Below are 22,257 nucleotides of genomic sequence, written 5' to 3'. Positions count from 1 at the left end.
CCAAAATAAATTATCGATTAACATTTCCATACGTGTATATATAAATATACAATTATATATCTATACTTATATTAATATACATATATGATGGACAAAATGGTAAATACATAAAAACTCTTAATTTTAAGAGTTTTACAACTCTAAGAGCCCAAATTACAATTCATCACTACATAAGTAAACAAAGCGTCAAATCCTATGCCCACCCCCAATTCAAAATTCAAACATTTTTTTAAAAAACAATAATTGCCGTATTAATTGTTTATTGGATTACATCGAAACAGAAGGCAAGCGGGCAACAAGCAGCGCCTTTTTGAATCGAAAATTTAAAAGCTTTAAAACGGCCAAACCAAGTTAGAACCGAGGTCTGTTTGGTCGCTTGCAAGAGGAACAACCAACTGATTCAAACATTAGCCGGTTTGAATATCATTCTCTCTCATCAAAGGCCACTCACACATAAATCTCATTTCTCATTCTCACATCATCTTCTTCCTCACGCTTTCAAGAAATTAGAGGTCAGGCAAATGCTCAGCTCGGTTTATTCGTGAGTTTTGATTTATTTTGAACTTGTACTTGTTCTTAATACTGCATGGGTTGTGTTTTTTCAAAAATTGAATTGAATCATCAAATCCTCTCTGTTGACAGCCTCTTAAATGCTCTCGCCGGAAAATCAAACCCTAGCCACTGCCACGGCGGTGCCTACGTCGTCCCCACACCACTCTCCTTCATCTTTATTACCAGGTACCATGACAAAATCTCAGCTGGTTCATGGTTTTTAGTTCTTACAGGTTAATATAACAAACCTGGCTCCGATGTTCCTAAACAGAGCTTTGAATCCAGTGAACAACCGGTCGTTTGAGCACTCTAACCACCATCGGTGACGAGAACGACCTCTGCCGCGGTAGTACTCAGCTACCACTGCCCACCGCCGTCGTCCTCGGCTACCATTAATATGGGTAAACTTTATGTGTTCAATTTTCTCAGCCATCTTTGTATATATGTGAAAGTTGACTGATATTAGGGTTTTATGTTTGTTTAATTTCTCATACATCAGAAAAGCCTAATTATGAAACAAAAAAGATTTATTAACAAACCTGCAACACAGAAGTTTACTTGTCACATACTTTAGAAAAGCCTACTTGTGAGACAAGAATTTATATAAAGCCCCATGCAATTTGAAATGCCATACTTCCGACTCTGAACTCGACACACATCTTATTTCTGTGCCAAAACTGTTGACAAAGAGAGCGCTTCGGTCGGTGTCAATAATAAATTTGCAATTTCGTTGAATGTATAATTTATGTATAAAGCGTCTTCTTACTAAAGTATAACTCTTATTGACTTATTTTATAATGTGTTAATGCAGTAAAATGGATTTATCACTTAAAAATAATGCAGATGGCGAAGAATATTCAGGCAAGAAAGAACGGGCTTCGAGAACTTTAGGTTAGGACATTTTATGATTATAATCAATATTATTCCAATAAAGATTTTTATGTTACAATCTTTATTGTTATTATTTATTTTATTATTATTTTTGCAGAATTATCAGACAACAAGATATAAACCTGAGCTGTTATGAGATGGTAAGCATAAACTTGCTTTATTGTCAATATATAGGTGCATGTGTTTGGTTCCATTATGAATTAACCGAACCAAAAACCAAAAATTTGGTTTTGAGGTTTTTGAAATTTGTTTGGCCTCATTTTTTTTTATTTTCGGTTTTCATAATGGGTTTGGTTTGGTTTTGCGTTTTGTTTTACTGCAGCTTGGGTTAGAGGAATCACCCTCAAAGGAAGTGCGCGAAACGAGACCATCAGGTCAGTTTCATAAAAAAATCAATATATCATTTGACTCTTTGTTAATATTTGAAATATTCTTTTTTAGTATTTTTGTCAAAAATCTAAATTCTTATAGTTTTGTGATGGAATTTTTCAATTTCCATTAGGATGTTATCCTCATACATTGTGGAAGTTAAGTCTTCAACTGATTTTGGTAAATAGGCAGAGGGTCAAGCTTACCATTTTTAATAAGTGTGTCTGCGTTATCATTTTTATTTAAGATCCGAGCCGGCTTATTTATCTTGTCTAGCTCAAAATGTTCGTGAACGTCCGTTTATGTTCGTTTGTTTATGTTCTTTTCACTTACGTTCGTTTTTTTTTTGTTTATATTTGTTCAAAAATCGGTTGAAGGTCAATTGCTCGTATGCATTTGCTCATTGCAAGATTTGTTATTGTTTGGATAGAACTATTTTTTTTGTCATAGTCATAAGTTTGCTTACGCTGAATGCAAGATCTGTAATGGTAGTGTTCCCTCTTGTCACAAACTGAATGAAGACCAACTGATAGAGAAGGAAGCAGAGGATGAAAACCTCACCTACATTGTTGTAAAGTACACAAAACCTTGTGGGTAGCTTCATGAGATGATCTGATTAAAGCATAAGGTTAGTTGTACAAGCTGATCCATTTCCATGCTTTATGAGACGATCCATGCTTTATAGCTTATGTACAATGTTACTATAATGGATGACAGGCCCGAACGTGTTTGGTCATAATGGGTTCGGGCCACAACGGTCTTTTAAGTATATTGATTTTGGTTTGGGCCAGAAATAGTCTTTTTCAAAAATGGTCGTTTTGTTTCAGGTCATAACGGTTTTTCTTTTTAATTTATTTATTTATAAAAATGGTGATTTAAAGGGTGGCCAGAGCGCGTCTTTCTAGAGTATATGGCAGCACTCGGCTTAAACACGTAGTTAAAATAGTACATTTGATATTCTTGACTGTAAATGCTTAGCTTTGTTTTGGTGTCCAACTTTTATAACAACCCATTTGGATAATTGATTTATATCAACGAGACAACGATGCGATTAACAACTCATTAATTCTTAAGCTACATGATTTAGTTGGGTTTAAGCAAAATTGGATAAATGACATTTGAACCTACTATATCCAGAATCTCTATAAATCTGGCCTAATTGTGTGTGATCTTGACTTTTTCTTTGACTTTTACATGAAATTTTGATTGCATTTAATTTAAACTAATATGGGGTTTGGCTTTCCAGAACAAGAAGAATATTGGTTATTACATACAAAGATCGGATGACCTGAGGAAAAAAGGAAGAAAGCAACTGGTGAAATGAATCAAGAGGATACAAAAGATGGCAAAATGATTAGAGTTGTGGTATATGCAAGGGAAAAGGTCATAATATAAGGCCATGCAATGGTTAGAGGTGATAGTTTATTTTCCAGCTGGGTTTTGTTTTATCTCGAAAGTGGGTCGGTTTGGGGTCTGCTTATCTCAAAATGGGTCGATTGCAGGCATGCTTATCTCAAAGGGTCAAAATTTAAAAAAAAAAAAAGTCATCTAAAGTTACATAACACATACGATCTCTTGAAATACTTAAGAAAATAGTAAAAAACATTTTTGAGATTTTACAAAAGAAAAAAGTTGAAAGAAAGCTACATTTTGCACCTTGTGTTTAGATCTTTCATGTCCTATGATAAGCCAATTATTCAACTGTTATTATGAGTCTCACTTGTGAGTAGTTTTTTAGCATATAATTGAATAACTACTTATGTCCAACAGCCACATTTCCTTTGGGTCAAGCTACCATTTTTATTAAATGGGTCAAAATGAACTACTTAACGGGCCAAACTCATCATTCTTAGTTAACGTGTCAAAATTATAGTTTTAGAAAACCAGTCAATAATGTTCTTAGTAAATGGTTGAAACACATCGTTTTTTCCGAACCTGTCCAAATTACCATTTAGTGAACGGGTCAAAATACCACTTTGTTAGACTCAAGGTACAACTTTGAAAATTGTTTGATACGATTACTTAAGTCACTGTTACAAACTATAAAAACAAGATCTGTATCAACGGATTAACAAATAAAAAATTTTGTATTGTCAGATTGTCCCTAGATATAAATCTGATTTCTATGCAATATTATGACCCGTTTGACTTTGACCAGCAACAAACATATCTAACCCAAATTGATGCTTAAACCGGAATAAAACTTTATCTGATTTCAGTCTTTTATTCAATTCAGATTTGATGACTAGTTGTGTAAATTCTGTAATATACCCAAAATGTTTTTTTGTTTGTTGATGTACTGCAAGTTGTAGGAGCTGCCAATGAGGGTGGCCGGTGTACTTGTATACGGGATGCTTTCATAGACACTCACAAAAGATTTATTGATTACTTGTTAGATTTATGTTCTTTTGACATATCTTGAATCAACTGCCAAGTAAGTTTATTTTGTTTTTTTTTCCTCTCTTTTCATTCTTAGTCTACAAGGCCAGATCAAAAATGGGAAAAATGAATATATAGGCAATATATCTCATATATCAGTAGATCAACATTGGCACCATTGTATTATTGATTATTTATAGAAAATTTGGTACAATGTGGCTATATTTTGATATCTTTTGTGTCCGTTAGTACAACGTGGCTATATTTTGATTTCTTTTGTGTCCGTTAGCTTCTCTAGATTTATGTTTTTGAAATACAGTTTGATGCTCGAGTATTCAATTGGGATTTGTAAGGTATTAGTGCATGCCTATTTTCTTATTTGCGTGCTTATTATTTAACTGAGATATGTAACGCTAATTATTTAATAAAGAAATATTGGCCTCATATAATCCCAACTATGACCCATTGACAAATATAAGGATCAATTATCGAAATGGCAAAATATAATCCTAACTACACATGTGGGTGGAAAATTAACGGGAAGTTAACCTTCCGTTAGTTTTGTGTGACGTGGCAGCTGAGTTGTCATTAACCAGCTGACATGGCCGTTGAGTTGTCATTAAACCGCTGACGTGGCCACTGAGTTGCCATTAATTACAACAAAAAAAAATCAAGTTAACCATCCCTCGCATCCTTTCCGGTACACACTCCAAAACCAAATCTTTATTCTCTCATTTCATAACTTTCTCCAAATTAAAAAACCCAAGAACACAACACCAACAATCAATCAATCAATTACTGAAATTAATAACTTTGAGCTATGTGTGTCAAAGAGCACCGGAGTTGCAGGTTTCCGGCATCAAAGAGCACCAGAGTTGTGGGTGGTGACAAAAAAAACCACCGGAGTTGCAGGTTTCCGGCGTCAAAGAGCGCCACAATTGCAGGTTTCCGGCGACAAAATAACCACCATAGTTTCTGAATCTAACACCTCCGATGTTCTGTTCCAAGATCTAGGGTTGTCTGGAGGTGGTGGTTTAATGTTGGGGCAACTAGATTTGGGTTTGATTGCCATAGAACGGAGATCCGAGACCGGCGACAGACAACTTCAAATTCCCGGCGGCCCAACACCATGGCACCATTCGCCGGATCCTCCTATTAGAGAGTTTGTGGAAGATGGTCGAATGAGGAGTTTGACGGGTGTGAAGAGTAAGGAGCTGTTGATTTGGGTCACTGTTTCGGATATATGTGTGGGTGAGTTCGGAAAGATTACGTTTGGGACGTCGACCAGGTTGTCTCAGACGTTTCCGGTGACTGCGTTTGAGGAAGAAGATTGAAAAGGCATATGGATTATTATTATTATTTGTAATTAATGACAACTTAGTGGCCACGTCAGTGGTTTAATGACAACTCAGCGGCCACGTCAGCTGGTTAATAACAAGTCAGCTGCCACGTCACACAAAACTAACGGAAGGTTAACTTCCCGTTAATTTTCCACCCAAATGCGTAGTTGGGATTTTATTTTGCCATTTCGATAGTTAGTCCTTATATTTGCCAATAGGCCATAGTTAGGATTATATGAGACCAATATTCCTTTAATAAATAAACCACACCAATTCCGATTCTATGTACAAGAAAACATACGAATTATGCAACTATCACGAAAAGACTAAAACTAACCGAAAACGAGTACCATGTTGTAAATTGTTGTCGCCAACGCATCGCGCGGGCTTCCCACTAGTATATATATATGATCATGTGAGAACTTTTTGGAAATTGAAAATTGTGAGAACCATTTTAGACCACAAAAAAACCCAAAAATAAAAAAAATCATAAAACTAAAAAAACCAAAGTTCTTATTTATCATCCCGGTTTTTAAAAAAAACGTAAAAAAAAATTCTCAGTTTAGCTAAATTATACATATATGTATATAATAGTACACACATGTTTTTTCCTATACACATACGTATAATTTAAGGTAAATGTTAATATACATATGTGTATATTACGTAACTAGAGATTAAACGAAAGTATACATATGTGTATAGGTATAATACGAATTAAAAAGAAAAAAAATCGTTTTTTTTATTATACAAACATGTATAATACGTACACACGTGTTTTTTCCTATACACCATATGTATAATTTAAGATAAATGATAATGTACATATGTGTACATTACGTAACTAGAGATTAAATGAAAGTATACATATGTGTATAGGTATAATACGAATTAAAAAGAAAAAAAAAATAGGTTTTGTTTTAATGAAACTGGAATGAAATATAAGAATTTTGGTTTTTTACTTTTTTAAAATTTTCGTTTTTTTTTGTTTTATAATTTTTTAAATATTTTTTTAGAGGTTTTTTTTTGTAGTCTAAAATGGTTTTCAAAGTTCTCAATTTGTCAATGGTTCTCTTAGGATCCTTACCCTATATATATATATATATATATATATATATATATAGGATTGGGTTTATTTCAGAAGTGTTTTTAGTGTGAGAAGTGCGAGAAGAGATTCTGGCTAATCATAAGTTTTCTTTTTAATTTTGGATTGTTTAATTGCAGAAGTATATTAGTAAAAAATTTAGGAGTTTCTTTTGGTAATTAATATTAATTAATGTTAGGTTACAAATGATTATACATTTATTTTTATTAGTTAATTTGGTTTAATCTTTAAACAATTCATAAAACAAAACCATCATACTCATACTATAAAAAATATAAATATATTAACCATCATAAAAACAAATACCTACACAAATCATAATATTAACATACACATACAAAAACTAGTTAATGTTATCACCTACACATATTACAATATTTATATACATGCACATAACTAGTTCATGTTAACCTACACAAATCTAATAATAACCTACATATACAAATTTACTTCATGTTATAGCCTACCAATTTGTATTTACCTACACATATCAGAATATTAACCTGCACAGACAAACCTTGTTCATGATATCACATAAATTAATAGTATTAACCTAAACTTGTAAAATATTCGCAATATAGGAACACATCATATTTTTTTATAATTTTAATTATTTTATAATCTATCTTTTAAGTTTAGGCAAATACGAGTTATGTGTAGATGAATATTATTTATATGTAGGTGAAAATAAAATAAACTAGCAAGCTGTGTAGGTGAATACAATATATGTGTAGGTAAATATTATTTATGTGTTGGTGAAAAATAAAAGAAACAAAATTAGTATAGGAGAAAATAAGTTGTCTTGGTAAATACGAGATACATTTTGATAAAAATAAAAATAACTAACAATTTGTATAATTGAATATGAGGTATGTGTAGATTATTATGTTACTTGTGTAGATGACCAATTTAATACAATTCACCTACATATACATTTTTTATATCATTATATGTAATAGATAATTCAAATTTGTAACCTTCTACAAGAATTAATGTGGAGAATATTTTAGGAGTAATTAGAGGAATTAATGTATTGAACTAATCAGAGATAATCAATGGTTGAGATCGACTTCTCGCACTTCTTGCTATAATATCACTTCTCGCATGATCCATCCCCTATATATATATATATATACTAGTAAGAGTGCCCGCGAGTTGCGGCGGGGTAACAACGGAAGTTCGGTTTGTAGTGTTCATTCGTTATGGTGTCAGTATTACTTGTGCATCGCAACAGGACTTTTTTTTTCTGCATATAGTGAATGTCTAAAGTGATGTTAGTCAGTTTGGTTTACAGACAAATGAAAACAATGCATACAAGGAAACTTCTAACTAAACATCAAATCCTAGGACAACAGGCAAATATAATATGATGGTAAATCTTTTTAGTTGCTTGTTTGTTAATATTAATAAAGAGAAATACGTAATGCATTTTACTTGAAGTGATTAAAATGACATTTTGCTGCATATTAGAATGCCAATAACACCTAAAGTTTCAAAGATAGTAGTTTACAATTTTGTACGTCACCGATGTCTCAACTAAAATGGATGGGAGCTTCTTTAGCAATTACAACCCAATTAGAAGATGGAATAAATCAATAACCAAAACAAATAGTAGATTATTAGATAAGCTAAAAATAATAACTGTCACAACAAAGCCCGCGGCATGGTTAGTCGGTAGAGGGTTGGTTCATTAAGGTATCCGCCTTGTGGTACACCCAAATACATGATTGGTATATTTAACTTTTGGTTATAGGAATTAAATTGTTACCCTTTCTGTTAATTCGGTAGGATTTGGTCCTTATCACGTTGAGGGGTAATCATGTATGTAGTTGATTTTTTTTTTAATTTTTTTTAATAAACAGTAAATCAAAATCTTGAATGGAAAAACAAAAATTATTTAAATACAACGAATGTCCATAGCAATAGTTGCGGTTTTTTTTTATGAATAGAACGTACAATGTAGCAAGTTAAAAAGTTAGCCAACAAACAATACAACTATAAATTTCATGTCCAACTTGGTTTCCGTTTGTTTATCAATTGTTCTGTACTCAAGTGAAGAGACTTTTACAACATGTATCGTACTGTCGATGATTTAAACTGAAGCACTGCCACAATCATTTAGTCCAAAAATACGGTAATGCCAAATAATATTAAAATAAGCACTTCTAATGTAAAACACAAACGACAAGTTACTACAAAATGTGAAGGTACCTTGTGTTTAAAATATGGAAGCAAGTCAAATAATGGGCCAAAAAGGTTATCTAGCATAACTTTTGAACTACAATCATTCGAAACTTTGAACTTATATTATCTATTGATATAAACATATTTACAAGTTTGTATACCTATTGTGACACGTAGATTGTACATAACAGCATTTATTCCATTAAATGTTTATGTGTATCTTTTAGTGGTTACATATCATTGTATCAAACACGCTCTTGTTACATGACTTTGAATAAAGAAAACACAAAAACCAGATGTAAAATGATCAAAAAAGGCACCCAATAGAAAAATATCAAGATGCCACAAATCTAACCAGAGAAAACTTCAAACATGCAGTCCTACATTGTACATTAACACACCCATAATAAGCAATCTCAAAAAAGTAAAATAACAAAATAATTATAAAAGACTTATATAACGTGTTTTGTGCATCTTTCATCCCAGCTCATATCTGGCATAGCCCTTCCAAAAAGCATCCTACCAGTTAATTACTCGTACCCATGAATTTACATGTTCCAGAAGCATACCGCACTGGAAAATAAGCATATTGTTTTTCAAGATCGGTTGAAACATATAATCTTTAAAAGGGTCGGACCGGGTTGGTAATAGGGTGACTCTCAAAACAGTTTTTTGCCCATTTGTTTAATGTTAAGATTTTAAAGGTAGTATTCGTTAAAAATGATTTTGTGGGGATTTTAGCAAGTTTGACCCTTTTTGTTTTGTATTTGACCCGTTCATGAGTAAATTGGTCAAAATCATGTAAAAAGCCAAGAACCAAAGTTCACCTGTGTAAGGAAAGTAGAATGTAAAATATAAAGTTCGGTTGCTTTCACTATTCTTTAATGATGAAGAAGCTTGGTTTCATTGGTCTTGTTGCCCCTAAATGCTGAAAGGGAGAAGAGTGACATTGTTGCTGGAAAACAAAAGCAGCACAGAATAATGGGTAAGGACAATTGGAATTTACAAGCGGTATAAAAACTAAGATTCAAAGATTTAGATTTAGATTACAACAAAATATTTTATGTAGTCATAGTTAACATGTTAAATATTTACAAAATGTTAAATACTTAAATGGACCAAACAAAGTTTGTCAGTCAAACCAGGCCCGTTTGACCCATTTTAAAAAATGTTCAACTTCAACTCAAATATGTTTTTGACCCGCTGACCTGAGCTCGTAGAAGAAGAAACTAATAGACTTTATCTTTTGTCGTATTCATGGAAGCTTGATTCTGCACATTATATCTAGTCAAACTTGATTGACCTACATTGATAATACATTATTAAATCTTTCCAGAGACAACACTTTAATATTGCAGATAATAAAGTAAACCCCGCATTATTATTGCTATAATTGTTATACCTTTAGAAGCCTCAGTATCATCTTCCCCTCGGAAAATGCAGACAAGCTGGACCAACCAGCGGTTTGATGTGAATCAGCTTTAGCTTTTCATGCCCGCGCTTTACCTGCACTTCACGGCGGGATCGTAAGAGGGTGTTAGCAATGACGTATTTGCTAGCTAGCATATCCATTCCATTGGTCGGGTCAAAACCAGAATCAAGAACTTAATAAACTATTAAATTTAGTGGTTATTTATTTAGTGTAGAAATATATATTGATGAACTGTCAACATAAAGAATATTTAAATTTGTTAATCTTAACTAAAAAAAAAAACCAAAAAAGAGATTCATGTTTCAACTTAAACATGTCGAATTGGTGAAAACATGTAATAACTCAAATGGGTCAATATTGAAGGTTTTCAAAGTTGAAATCAATTTAACAGGCTCAACAATAACACTAATCAATTTGAACATCAAATATGTTCAGAAGTCAATTGTTTGACTTAGAAAACTCAAACTGATGAATAGCATGTGTTCAATTTTTGACTTTTCAAAGTCAGACTGTTATGAAACGATATATTTAGACGTCATGTTATCAACGGATAATGGGTCAGTCCGCTACATAATACAATATGATTGAAAGTTTAGACATTGTAACGGACAAGACTGATGACACTGTACTCACTTAAAACCGGGAAAGAAGCGCTAGATCTGCATTAGCATTATGTGGATTCACATCTAACATCTTCATATTCAAGAAGGCTAGCAGGTACATAATTCTTTTTGAACCATTCATGACTCTTAATTTCTTTAATACAAATACGCTACACATCCACATACAACAAAAGTTACAAGAGGTCCGCAACAAAACATAAACCATATGCACTCACCAACACGGACTATACTGTTTCAAGATTTGTATCCAAAATTTGATGAATTGACAATTTTGCTCCTACTGGAAACCATGATGGGCATGAAAAGGCAGCTTTATTAATCTGCAGAAAGCATACACCTGCTTGAAACAAAGGAACTCAAACTCATAAAGTTGCTAAAACACAAATAGTTATTCCTGATAAGCCATAAACCAAATTAGTCAAAACTAACAAAAATATGATGTGTTGAAACCAAATAGTCAAACACTCCTAGAAGCACAGCACAGAAGGCAACCAAAGAAGAACATAGAACAAATTATTAGGCACAAAATAGAGAAAAGAAGAATATAATATACCCGATAATAGTGAGATGCAATAGCGAATGTTGGCTGTTGATTTGCATTGGTGAGTATAAATAACCAGAGGGGTGCGATAATTACTCCAATCGTCGGTTTGATTGAATGCCCAATTGAATCATTCAATTGATTAGGTATTATAAGGGATTGTGTAACTGAAGGATTGAAGGAAACAGTCACATTCATTACAATTGAAGGTAAAGGTAGGAAATTGAATGAACGGTGCCTGAGGAGAATTGAAAGGTCGTCGACGGTAACTTACAATAAATTTTAACTACGTCTCTCGACCAAATGACCATTTTGTCCTCCTAATATGTTTTATATTATATATGATGTTTTATTATTTATATCATCATCATCATCATCATCGTACTCAGTATATCCCACCAATAGCAAAGCTATGGTAGGGTCTGAGTAGGGTAAGATGTAGACAGCCTTACCTCTACCCTATAAGGATAGAGAGGCTGCTTTCGGTGAGACCCCCGGCTCGATAGTAGTTTTGCATCAAGCGTTGGACATAAGGCACATAGCACTCAATCATCGGGACACCGGCTGATCGGTGCATGTACCCTTGTCTTTCGGCTATCAACGCCACTACATGATGCCTGATTAACCGTCCGTCACTTTTAACGTTATTTTCACGAGATTAGTAAAATAACGTCAAAATTAGTGCAATTTCACTTTTGCCCACCCGAGGGTTCACACATATATACATCATATGTGCGCACCACAAGCAGGGCTATGTTTTATTATTTATATGTAATATATATATATATATATATATATATACATAGGGTAAGGTTAAAATGAAAACCAATTTGAGTTGTGAAAATCCGCGAAAACGCTATGTAACATCGTTTTTTTTTTGTTACATGTAATATATGTTGTAACATTTAATACAAAACATAGAAACATAAAAAAAATGTTTTGCTATTTATTAACATTTTTTACTAATTTTTATATATGTTTTCAGGAGAGAGAAAAAGTTATATTTATATTTACATTTTTTATTCACTTTAATTGTGGACCACAAGATTTAAACATTAATTAAAAACATGTTATTGAGAATGGGTTTCTAGAGTTTTCACAACTCAAGTGGGTTTTCATTTTATACTTAGCTTATATATATATATATATATATATGTGGGAGGGATATTTTGAGAACCATGTTGAGTTTTAAGAACTTAAGAACTCAATTCTAGGCCACACATTTAATTAAATGGATTGGAATATGTGGTTGAGATTAAATCTGGCAAAAAAGTCAACTTAGGAGAGAGAATAAATATGAAAGTGGTTACACTAACTTTTACGTCCGTTACACATGTGTAAAAAGTCGACTCGGAGCGTAAAAAATTATGTATTTTTTTTACGTGTATGTAACTTACATATATTACGCATGTTTAAAAAGAATTCGAAAAAAAATCGTTAAACTGAGTTCTTTCGAGTTCTTAAAACTCAAAGGGGTTCTTAATTGAAATCTCCCCTATATATAGAGCATTCTCATCCCATTTTCTATTCATATCCATATAATTACACTAAAACTCACTATATTTTCTTTCTGATTCAATTAAATTATATTTTTTATACCATTATAGTTATCCTTTCCCCCTCCTCCACTCACAATCACTTTTAGAAAATATTAAAAAATTATACGGTGTGAACAGTGTAACCCCAAATTTAACTTTCTCATATAACATTTTTCTCTCACTACTCACAACTACTTATAACCATACCATATAATTTACAAAACTCTCTCACGTATTTATAGGGAACAGGCTGAGAATGCTCTAATGCACCAATAATTAAGTGAGATAGAAATGTGGGCACGTACACCTAACCATCTCACTCTAATAACAGTTTACAGTATACAAATTAGCTGCAGACCATTGTTTATTATTTAGTTTAAAGTTGAAGGTCGGTGTCCCAAAGTCCTGATTAGGCCAAATGGTACTCATTGGTCGAACATTTTTTTCATTATTTTGTTTTAATTTTTGTACCGTAACAAATATAATGGTAATCGATTCAGAGCCAATGTTATTTTACTATTTATTTGAGTTCCAATACCATTATGATTTTGACGAAAACCAACTGAATTTGCATAGACTAACCACCTCAATGCTCGGGTTTGACTAACATCCGGGTTTTACCAACCGCAATTTGTTGGTTGTTATTATTATTTTTTAGTTCGCCGCGGTCTTTTTTTTTCTTAATTCCATCACCTTCAATATCGACCGAATTCACTCGATTCGTAGTTGCAACTCAAGTTTTTTTTGTTCAACGCGAGTTTGGTTGTTGAATATATATATATATATATATAGTTCGGGTGTCATAAATCTGTACCAACTAAATTCATGTCGATGCACCACTGCAACACATAGTAATTCATGAGCCGGGCACCACCAGTGGCGAATCTTGACCATCTAGTATAGATGGGCCAAAAGTCACGAGAGCCAAATTTTTTCATACTTCTAAGTTCCGGGTCGACAATCCGATTTGGGTTAGGTCAAAAAATAAAAACACTATATGCAATCATTAAACTAAAACACTATTTCAATCATTCAACTTACTGCTGTTACACATATATAACCAACTTTTTAAACAAACAAAGACAAGTTGCGAATGGAAAGATGAGTACCTGAAAAAAATCAAAACTCAGTGCGGGGGCCTTTAAGATCTTTAAACTCATCAATTACGGATGTTGAATCAAAGCTTTCATCAAGTTCTCTTTCGATATAAATCACCAAGTTATTTGAGAGATCATCATTTGGCATCTTTATTGCGAAGACGATCTTAAATATTTCCATTGCTAAAAATCCCCTTTGATTTTCATCATCCTTTCTTTTGAAAAATGAATCAATGGTTTTCAGTTTCCCATAATAATTAACCGTAACACATATCACCATAACAAACAAAAAATCTTATAAATTTCACACATTTAACACCAGAAATTATAAAAAAAAAACGCAATCCATTGCTTTTACGTGTTAATTTAAAAACAAATAACATCATATTCATATTCAAATACCTATTTTCCATAATGAAAACACACCTATTCTGCAGCACAAATTCTTTCAATATTTCCGAACCCTAACATACCAAATCGAAAAAAAACAACAAATACCGAACTTGTTGCTTGCCTAATGTCTGAATCATGATTCGTGAGAACCGGTGACTCGTCCATTGCCTAGCGGTAGGAGTCTTCTTTGAACGGCATGCTTTTGTTCGATTTAAATTTTCACACTTATCGTCTACACAAAACTCTTTTGCTTAGGTTGTTCAATTAAGGTTGGGAGTGTGGGCATATTGTGTTTTTTTTAATCATTTGGCTTGAGTTTTTTTTTTTGCTAAAAAAAGAGCTTAAGGGGCTTTCTTTGTGTTTATTAGGTAAACGTTTTCCCATTTAAAAAGAAATTCAAGTGTGGGCCAGACACAAATAATATGGATGGGCTGGACACAAATAATATGGGTGGGTCGAACTTAGTAAATATAGTTTTTTTTTTTAACTTTTGTTGGAAAAAATTATCTACTGAGCGAAAAAGCTGAATGGGCCGAGGCTTAGCCTGACCCCTTATAGCATCCACCTCTGGGCACAACACACCACCTGTGATACTTGTTATTGATAAATAACATGTATAATTACATCATTCAATTACTCTTTATTAATGTTTGATCGATTTTACGAGTAATTACTCTTTCAGTAATCGAAATTTATTATTTTGTTACTTTATTGTTTCTAATTTCCTATGTTAAAAGATAGGAAGATTTTTCTCTCTTCTCCAATCACAACACTTTCAAAAAGTATTAAAAAGTTAATTGGAATTAATCATGTCTTTCAAAATATGCTAATGAATAGTAACATTTTATCTTTAAACCACTTCCTATAATATATGCATAACCCATTCATACATTACGGCTCCATGTAGAGGTAAGGTCCTTCGCGGGAAGGATAAAGCCAAGCATCGCGGAAATATTATAACATGCTACATAGTTACCCATGAAAGATAGAAGCGGATGGCGGTAAGATATTGCCAAACACGATTTGGCAGAACTCCATAAAGAGACAAATAGTACATAAAGGACAAATGCTCACGATGAGCCTATTAGAGATGGCTATCACCATAGTATCGGGAGATAAACATTACACTCACCCAGCTGTCTTAACCAATCATGGACCCGTAATGTGCAAAGGCATGACGAATAGAAGGTTTCGAATACAGTGACAACTAGCTAAATCTTCTCCACCCTTTCTGCTATAAATAAAAGGCAAAACCCAACGATAAAGGCATTCTATTCTCTCCCATTAGTACTCACAACCTACAATACTGAGTCTCATGTCGGATGGCGGTTACGAGAAGAACCCTCCATTCCCCTTCTTGTAAAGAGCTCACAGTGTTCTATTTTGTAAGAATCATTGATGGAAACCTCGAAATACCTGACCATTATTCACATACCCGAAAGAGATACTAACTTGTCCGTGCTAGGCTAACTTAGTGTTTCTTCAACTCTATTATAAAAAACTTTTGTTCTCTCTGTCAATGAGCTTTAATTCAACTGGCGTAGGAGTGGAAGTAAAGATTTAGACTTGAGAACGCAAGGTTTCAAGTTCAAATCAGATCCAACACAGGGTTTTACCGCATTGGACATTCGAGTGACGAGTTTTCCCATAACAGGATAAGTGGTATTGTGCTATCCAACATTGTATGTAATCACGAACATATGAAACCGTTTTTTACCATTGGATTATCCTAGATAGCCAAACTTTTATTTGTTGGTATGTTAAAAAAAAAAGAAGAAAATCTCAAATAGTATTTTGTTCTCACTCTCAAGAGGTGGTATTTGACGTGTCATCAAGGAGGAAACCCTAATACCTGATATACATACATACTACTTATATAAAGCCACCGCCGACCTCCAAACCCTAACTCTCTGTCCATTTCCGTAAAAACCCTAATCACACATCTCTCTCTATCTGTCAATCCCTCAATTAAATTACTTGGGTACATACACACACTCTTTCTTCTTCCTATGCTTTATCCTTGTGTTGATTTCCTACTTTAATTTTTATCTAATTGCAGCCTCAGCCTGAAGAATCAGTCATGTCGGACGATGAACGAGCCGAAGAGAAGGAACTCGATCTTTCGTCTCCAGAAGTTGTGACCAAATACAAATCCGCTGCTGAAATTGTCAACAGTTAGTACTCTTTCTTCATTGTCATTCTCTTTGTCTGTTTAATTACACCTTGCTGTGTGTGTGTCTAATTATTTTATGTTTTCAGTCATTATAAACTTGTTTTTTTATACAGTTAAGGAATCCATTATTGATTGTGAAGTATCTATCTGGAATGTGACAGAGAGAATTAGGGTTTGTAGATGAAAGAAAATAGAAACTTGAAAAACAGCCATATTTGTTTATTTACTATTTCAGGTTAACATTTTTGGCCTTTTTGGGTAACTTGAATGTGCTTTTATCAATATGCATATTTAGGGGAACATAAGGTTCTTTTGTTTTTCGCTTGTCTATCCAAATGACGTTTCTGTATTTCTGTTAACATTTAGATTACATCGAAACAGAAGGCAAGCTGGCATCCAAATTAAGATCCTTAAAAAGGACAAAACATATGGCTACATAAGAACATTCGCAGTCCTTTTCCTATAAATATGTCGACGGGTTTTGTAAATTATAGGATGTGAGTAGAGGAGAAGGAACACGTTACGTGGATAAGTTAAATTTATGAATTTATTGTTCACACTGTATGAAAGTGGTTGTGAGTGGAAGAGAGAAAAAATAATGATAAAGGTGTAAACAAAATATTATTTAGTTGAAAATGAGAAAGAGAATGTATTGACTTTTAGTGTAATTTTCTGGTTTTCTTTTTTTTTTTTAAGTCTGAGGTTTTTAATATACTTTAATGTGATTTGCCTTATGTGTATTCTATTACATAATATACTTGTCTGAGCTCTGTAGTTTTATCATAGTGGTGTACTAATAGTAGCCATTTATGAATTTTAACTATACAGAGGCATTGCAGTTGGTCTTGTCAGAGTGTAAACTGAAAGCCAAGATTGTTGATATATGTGAAAAGGGAGATTCATACATCAGAGTGAGTTTTTTGTTTTTGAAAGTTCTTTACGAGCAAGATTATTGTAATGGTTAAGTCATTTGTGACATCTGTTTTCAAATTCAGGCAAACTGGGAATATGTACAAGAATGTTAAGAAGAAGATTGAAAGAGGTGTTGCGTTTCCAACATGTTTGTCAGTTAACAACACAGTCTGTCATTTCTCACCTCTTGCCAGTGACGAAACAGTGTTGGAAGAAGGCGACGTTTTGAAAATGTAAGTGTTGTATCATGGTTTGACCCGCCATATGTTTGTGCTAAATTTTTAATGTTGATCTGTCACTAAATGTTTGGTTTGTGTGGTTTCAGTGATATGGGGTGTCATATTGATGGTTTCATTGCTGTGGTGGGCCACACACATGTGCTTCAACAAGTGCCCGTAACAGGTCGAGCCGCTGATGTCATCGCTGCTGCAAATACTGCAGCTGAGGTTGCCTTAAGACTTGTGAAGCCTGGAAAGAAGGTAATATGGTTAAGCAGCTATCTCTTATATACATTTTGATTTTTAAAGTTCCACATAGTTTTTTACAATGAAAGTGTACAAAACTATGAGTAACTGTTTTTGGCTTTCTTTTGCTGTTTGTTAGTCATGACTTTTTTTTCCTTTCATTTTTTCTTTATGGAAATGGACTGCATCTTTCTTTAATTTCGAACGAGGCAACTTTGCCAAGGTGATCACATGTGTATTGGGGTCCTCTTTTTCCCTGTTGCCTACAATGATTTTGCTTATCATAGGTGATCACTGTGCGCATCTAATCTATTAGTTGACCATGTGCTTTTGAGGCTACACTCATTTAAAAAGCTCTTGTGTACCTGTTTTCTATGATCTATCTGTTATTTGGAGTTTTTAATTGAGGCTACTTTTCTGGGGTGAAGTTTTGACCTTCATCAACTCCAGTTTTGTTTTGAGAAGTTTGTGAAATATGAATTCCTGATTGTTTTTACTCTTTTTTCATTATTATTTTAAAAGCAAACTAGTTTTTTATTTAGATCATAGTCACATAAATCGCGTTTCGCTCCGGTACGGGAACGCTGTTCGGGTACGCAATTCTCTAGGCTAGACGAATTCGGTACGGAGAGGGCTAGGTTCATTTCGGTACGAACCGGTACGGTGTACCATATAGTCTGGTTTGAGGTGTATATAAAAAATTAATATATAAGTTATATATCTTATAAAAAGTAAAAGTTATATATTTAAACAATTATTTTCAGTTTATTATTTATATACACACACAGATATTTGAATGTAATTTTATGAAATAGACAAGTTCCTATATTATATTGCAAAATATAAATTTTAGTAGTAAAGTATAGGGCTAAATTTAATAAAAATACAAACCTAAGGGTTAAAATTGAAGTTTTATGGAAGAAAAAACTGAAAGAAAGCAGCGGCGCTTCATTTCAGTTTTAGGGTTTTGGTCATGGGAGCCAGATCTGAAACCCAATTCAAGATCGATTTCCGAAAACCCCCAATCAAATTGGAATGTTGTACCATCGATTCCTAATGCGCGAATTAGGGTTCAATTGAATCGACGTACCAGCGATTCCGATGCACGTTTTAGGGTTCAATTGAATCGACGACTGTTGTTCTTGGTTCGCGAATTGAACCCACGTTCGGAACGAAAACGAATTCCGACCCGGTACATTTCGTACCAATACGAAATTCGCGGCAGTATGAGTGATTTCTGTGACTATGATTTAGATAAGGCAACTTTGCCGAGGTGATCATTGTATATTGGTTTCTCTTTTTCCCTGTTGCTCGCAATGATCTTGCTTATATCAGGTTTCCAATGTGTATCTAGCCATCTAATCTGTTAGTTGACCATAAGCCTTTTGAGCTTACACTTTTTTCTGCGAAACTTGTATTCTTTTTTTCTGGTGTAAAAGCTATTTGTTTTTTTAATCTACAAGTCATTATCTGTTATACGCGTAAATTTTTTTGGAGTTCTTAGATGGGGCAACTTTGCCGAGGTGATCACATGTTTTTTGATTTCCTCTTTTTCCCTGTTGCCTATAACAATGCCAGCTTGATAACTTTTTGCATGCTTATCCACTCGATTGGTTGTGTGTCTCTCTTAGTGAGCTTACATTTGTTAAATGATTTTTTTTGTTTTTTTTATTTACGCGTCATTTTAGCTCATATCATCAGCTCCATAGTTGTCAACATCGCTCATGGCGCTCGTTACAGCGAATTGCGTAGCGTATAGATTATTTCCCGCCAAATCCCATTTCGCGACCTAATAGTGCTAAAATAGCGGTAATTTTTTTAATTATGAGTTTTGTATGGTTTTTAAGAAGAGAACTAGTAGAACCTGGTAATTGGTTATTAGATTGGCATGAAGAAGTAGCGTGCTTCCAAAGCGAATTCAGTGCTTCTGAAATCCAAATTTAGATTTCAGTTTTTCCAAAATACAGTTTGCAGCAGACTGCATATTATGAGGAAGTGGCTACGTTGTTCATGAGGAGCTAATTGGGGTATAATTTAATTTTAACTGCCTCCACTAATTGGGGTATTTTCTTTTTAATTAAATCTTAACTGCCAGATTTGAGAAAATTAAGGGGTTTGACGATAATTAATTAATCACTGGTTTCTATTAATTTGTTTTTTAAAGTATTTGATATAAATTTTTAGACAAAAATAAGATTATAATTGCTATCTTGTTAGAATTTATTCATTATAATTGCTAATTTGATAGGATTTATTGATTATAATTGCTTCGTTGGTGCAATTTACTGATTATAAGTGTTAATTTGTTGGTATTTATTTCTACTTTTTTTATAAAAAAAGTTCTAATACCTAATCGCTAAACATCAAATAGCGTCCGCTATTCGCTATCGCTACATAGCATATAGGTAGGTTGTCGCTATTTACCGCTATTCGCTATTGACAACTATGGTCAGCTCTTTTAGAGTATAATATCATATTACTCTTGATTGTCCCATTTACTATTTTTGCATTTTGTTTATGTTGTTTTTTGAGTATTTTGAAACATGATATTTCTAAAGATGATGCTTTATATATATGCATGCTATGGAGTTGCTCCAATGATGCTTTTAATGGTCATAGTTACACTGATAGAAATCATGTTCCAATATATGATGTAGTCTTGATCGGTGCTACCTATTTATAAATGATGACTATTTATCAATAGCTACTGGTGACTATTTCAAATGTTGCTTTTGTCATAGTTACTCATGCTTTGTTTTTTTTAATTTTAAGTTAATTCTTTTCTAGTTTTCTAAATTTTCATGAATATTTTTACATTAAAACATGATTCTTCTACATGATGATGGCATTTATGTGCAATGGAGTTTCTCCAATTATGCTTTTAATAGTCATAGTTACACTGATAGGAATCATGTTCTTGTATTTCCAAATGGTTAATTTAAATATTGTTCGTCTTGTCAGTCTATATTAATTCATTTTTTTGTTTGATTTTGTTTCTTCAGAACCAAGATGTGACAAAAGCCATTCAAGAGGTTGCTGCTGCATACGACTGCAAAATTGTGGAAGGTGTTTTGAGCCATCAACTGAAACAGTTTGTGATTGACGGAAACAAAGTGGTATTGAGTGTCTCAAATCCAGAGACAAGGGTTGATGATGCAGAGTTTGAGGAAAATGAAGTTTATGCAATTGATATTGTCACCAGCACAGGAGATGGCAAGGTGATTATTTCATTTAGTTTTAATCTTTTATTTCTTGCGGTTTCATGCTATAACTGAAATGGATTCATGATTGTTTTGCAGCCGAAGTTGTTGGATGAAAAACAGACGACGATTTATAAACGAGCTGTTGACAAGAGTTATCACTTGAAGATGAAAGTGTCTCGGTTTATATTCAGCGAGATCAGTCAGAATTTTCCAATCATGCCATTTTCAGCTAGGTATCCTTTCATATTTTTGGTGTTTTAATTTTATAAACTTTTAAAACAGAAGTGGGTGTGCTTGGTGTTTGTTTGTGATAGGGCTTTGGAAGAGAAACGTGCTCGGTTGGGATTGGTAGAATGTGTTAACCATGAGCTTTTGCAGCCATACCCTGTTCTTCATGAAAAGCCTGGTACGACATATTTTCATTTTTTTAGTATTTTTCTTTAGTTATTGTTATTATTGTTTACCTGGGATGAAACAATGATTAATTGCGGTTTATAGGTGATTTTGTGGCACATATCAAGTTCACGGTTCTTCTTGTGGTGGCATAAAGGTGAATTGGCATGAGTTTTTTATTTTTTTTGTTGGAATACTAAATTGGTTTATCCATTTTGAATCGTCTTTTTGTGGTGATATTTCAGGTAAGCGAGTTGAAAAGGGCGAGGCCGATGGTGAGGCCGAGGCGATGGAAGAGACATGAAATGGTGGTGCTTAACAACAAAAACGTCAAATCCAATTTTGGTTTCTAGCCTTTTGTATTGGTGTCAAGAGTTTGTTGAATGAATCTATGTCTCAAAAAGATGTCCCAAAAGCATGTGTTGATTCATAACCTTTTTCTTACACAAGTCTGTATTTGTGAGGCTTTTTTTGTTAATTGTAAACTTGGTTTTTGTGTTTTCTGTCTTAAGTCGGTAGTTTTCTTTTTGTTCTTAAATAAGGGTTTATTGGATTATAGTAATCTCTATTGTCTGGTATTGGCTGATAATAATCTCTGTTTATTTTATTACCACTGGGGGTTTCAAATTTTAAAAAGTTGGCCCTCAATGGTCCACTGTTAAAAATGA

General features: G+C 33.4%; 1 pseudogene across 1 annotated transcript; it reads left to right on the top strand.

Moving 5' to 3' along the window:
* The first annotated feature begins 16,524 nt into the window (after window positions 1–16,524).
* Window positions 16,525–22,002, top strand: LOC143595506 (ERBB-3 BINDING PROTEIN 1-like; annotated as a pseudogene). The gene is made up of 8 exons (XR_013146537.1): window positions 16,525–16,618; window positions 17,446–17,539; window positions 17,613–17,762; window positions 17,855–18,008; window positions 20,996–21,211; window positions 21,293–21,429; window positions 21,511–21,602; window positions 21,695–22,002. The product of XR_013146537.1 is annotated as an ERBB-3 BINDING PROTEIN 1-like (transcript).
* Window positions 22,003–22,257: the final 255 nt, after the last annotated feature.

The sequence above is a fragment of the Bidens hawaiensis genome, unplaced genomic scaffold, assembly GCF_021521415.1.
Source record: "Bidens hawaiensis isolate Kalapana, Puna unplaced genomic scaffold, B.hawaiensis_p1.1 tig00045268_1, whole genome shotgun sequence".
Classification (NCBI taxonomy): domain Eukaryota; kingdom Viridiplantae; phylum Streptophyta; class Magnoliopsida; order Asterales; family Asteraceae; genus Bidens; species Bidens hawaiensis.
This window is presented reverse-complemented; position numbering and strand designations above follow the sequence as displayed.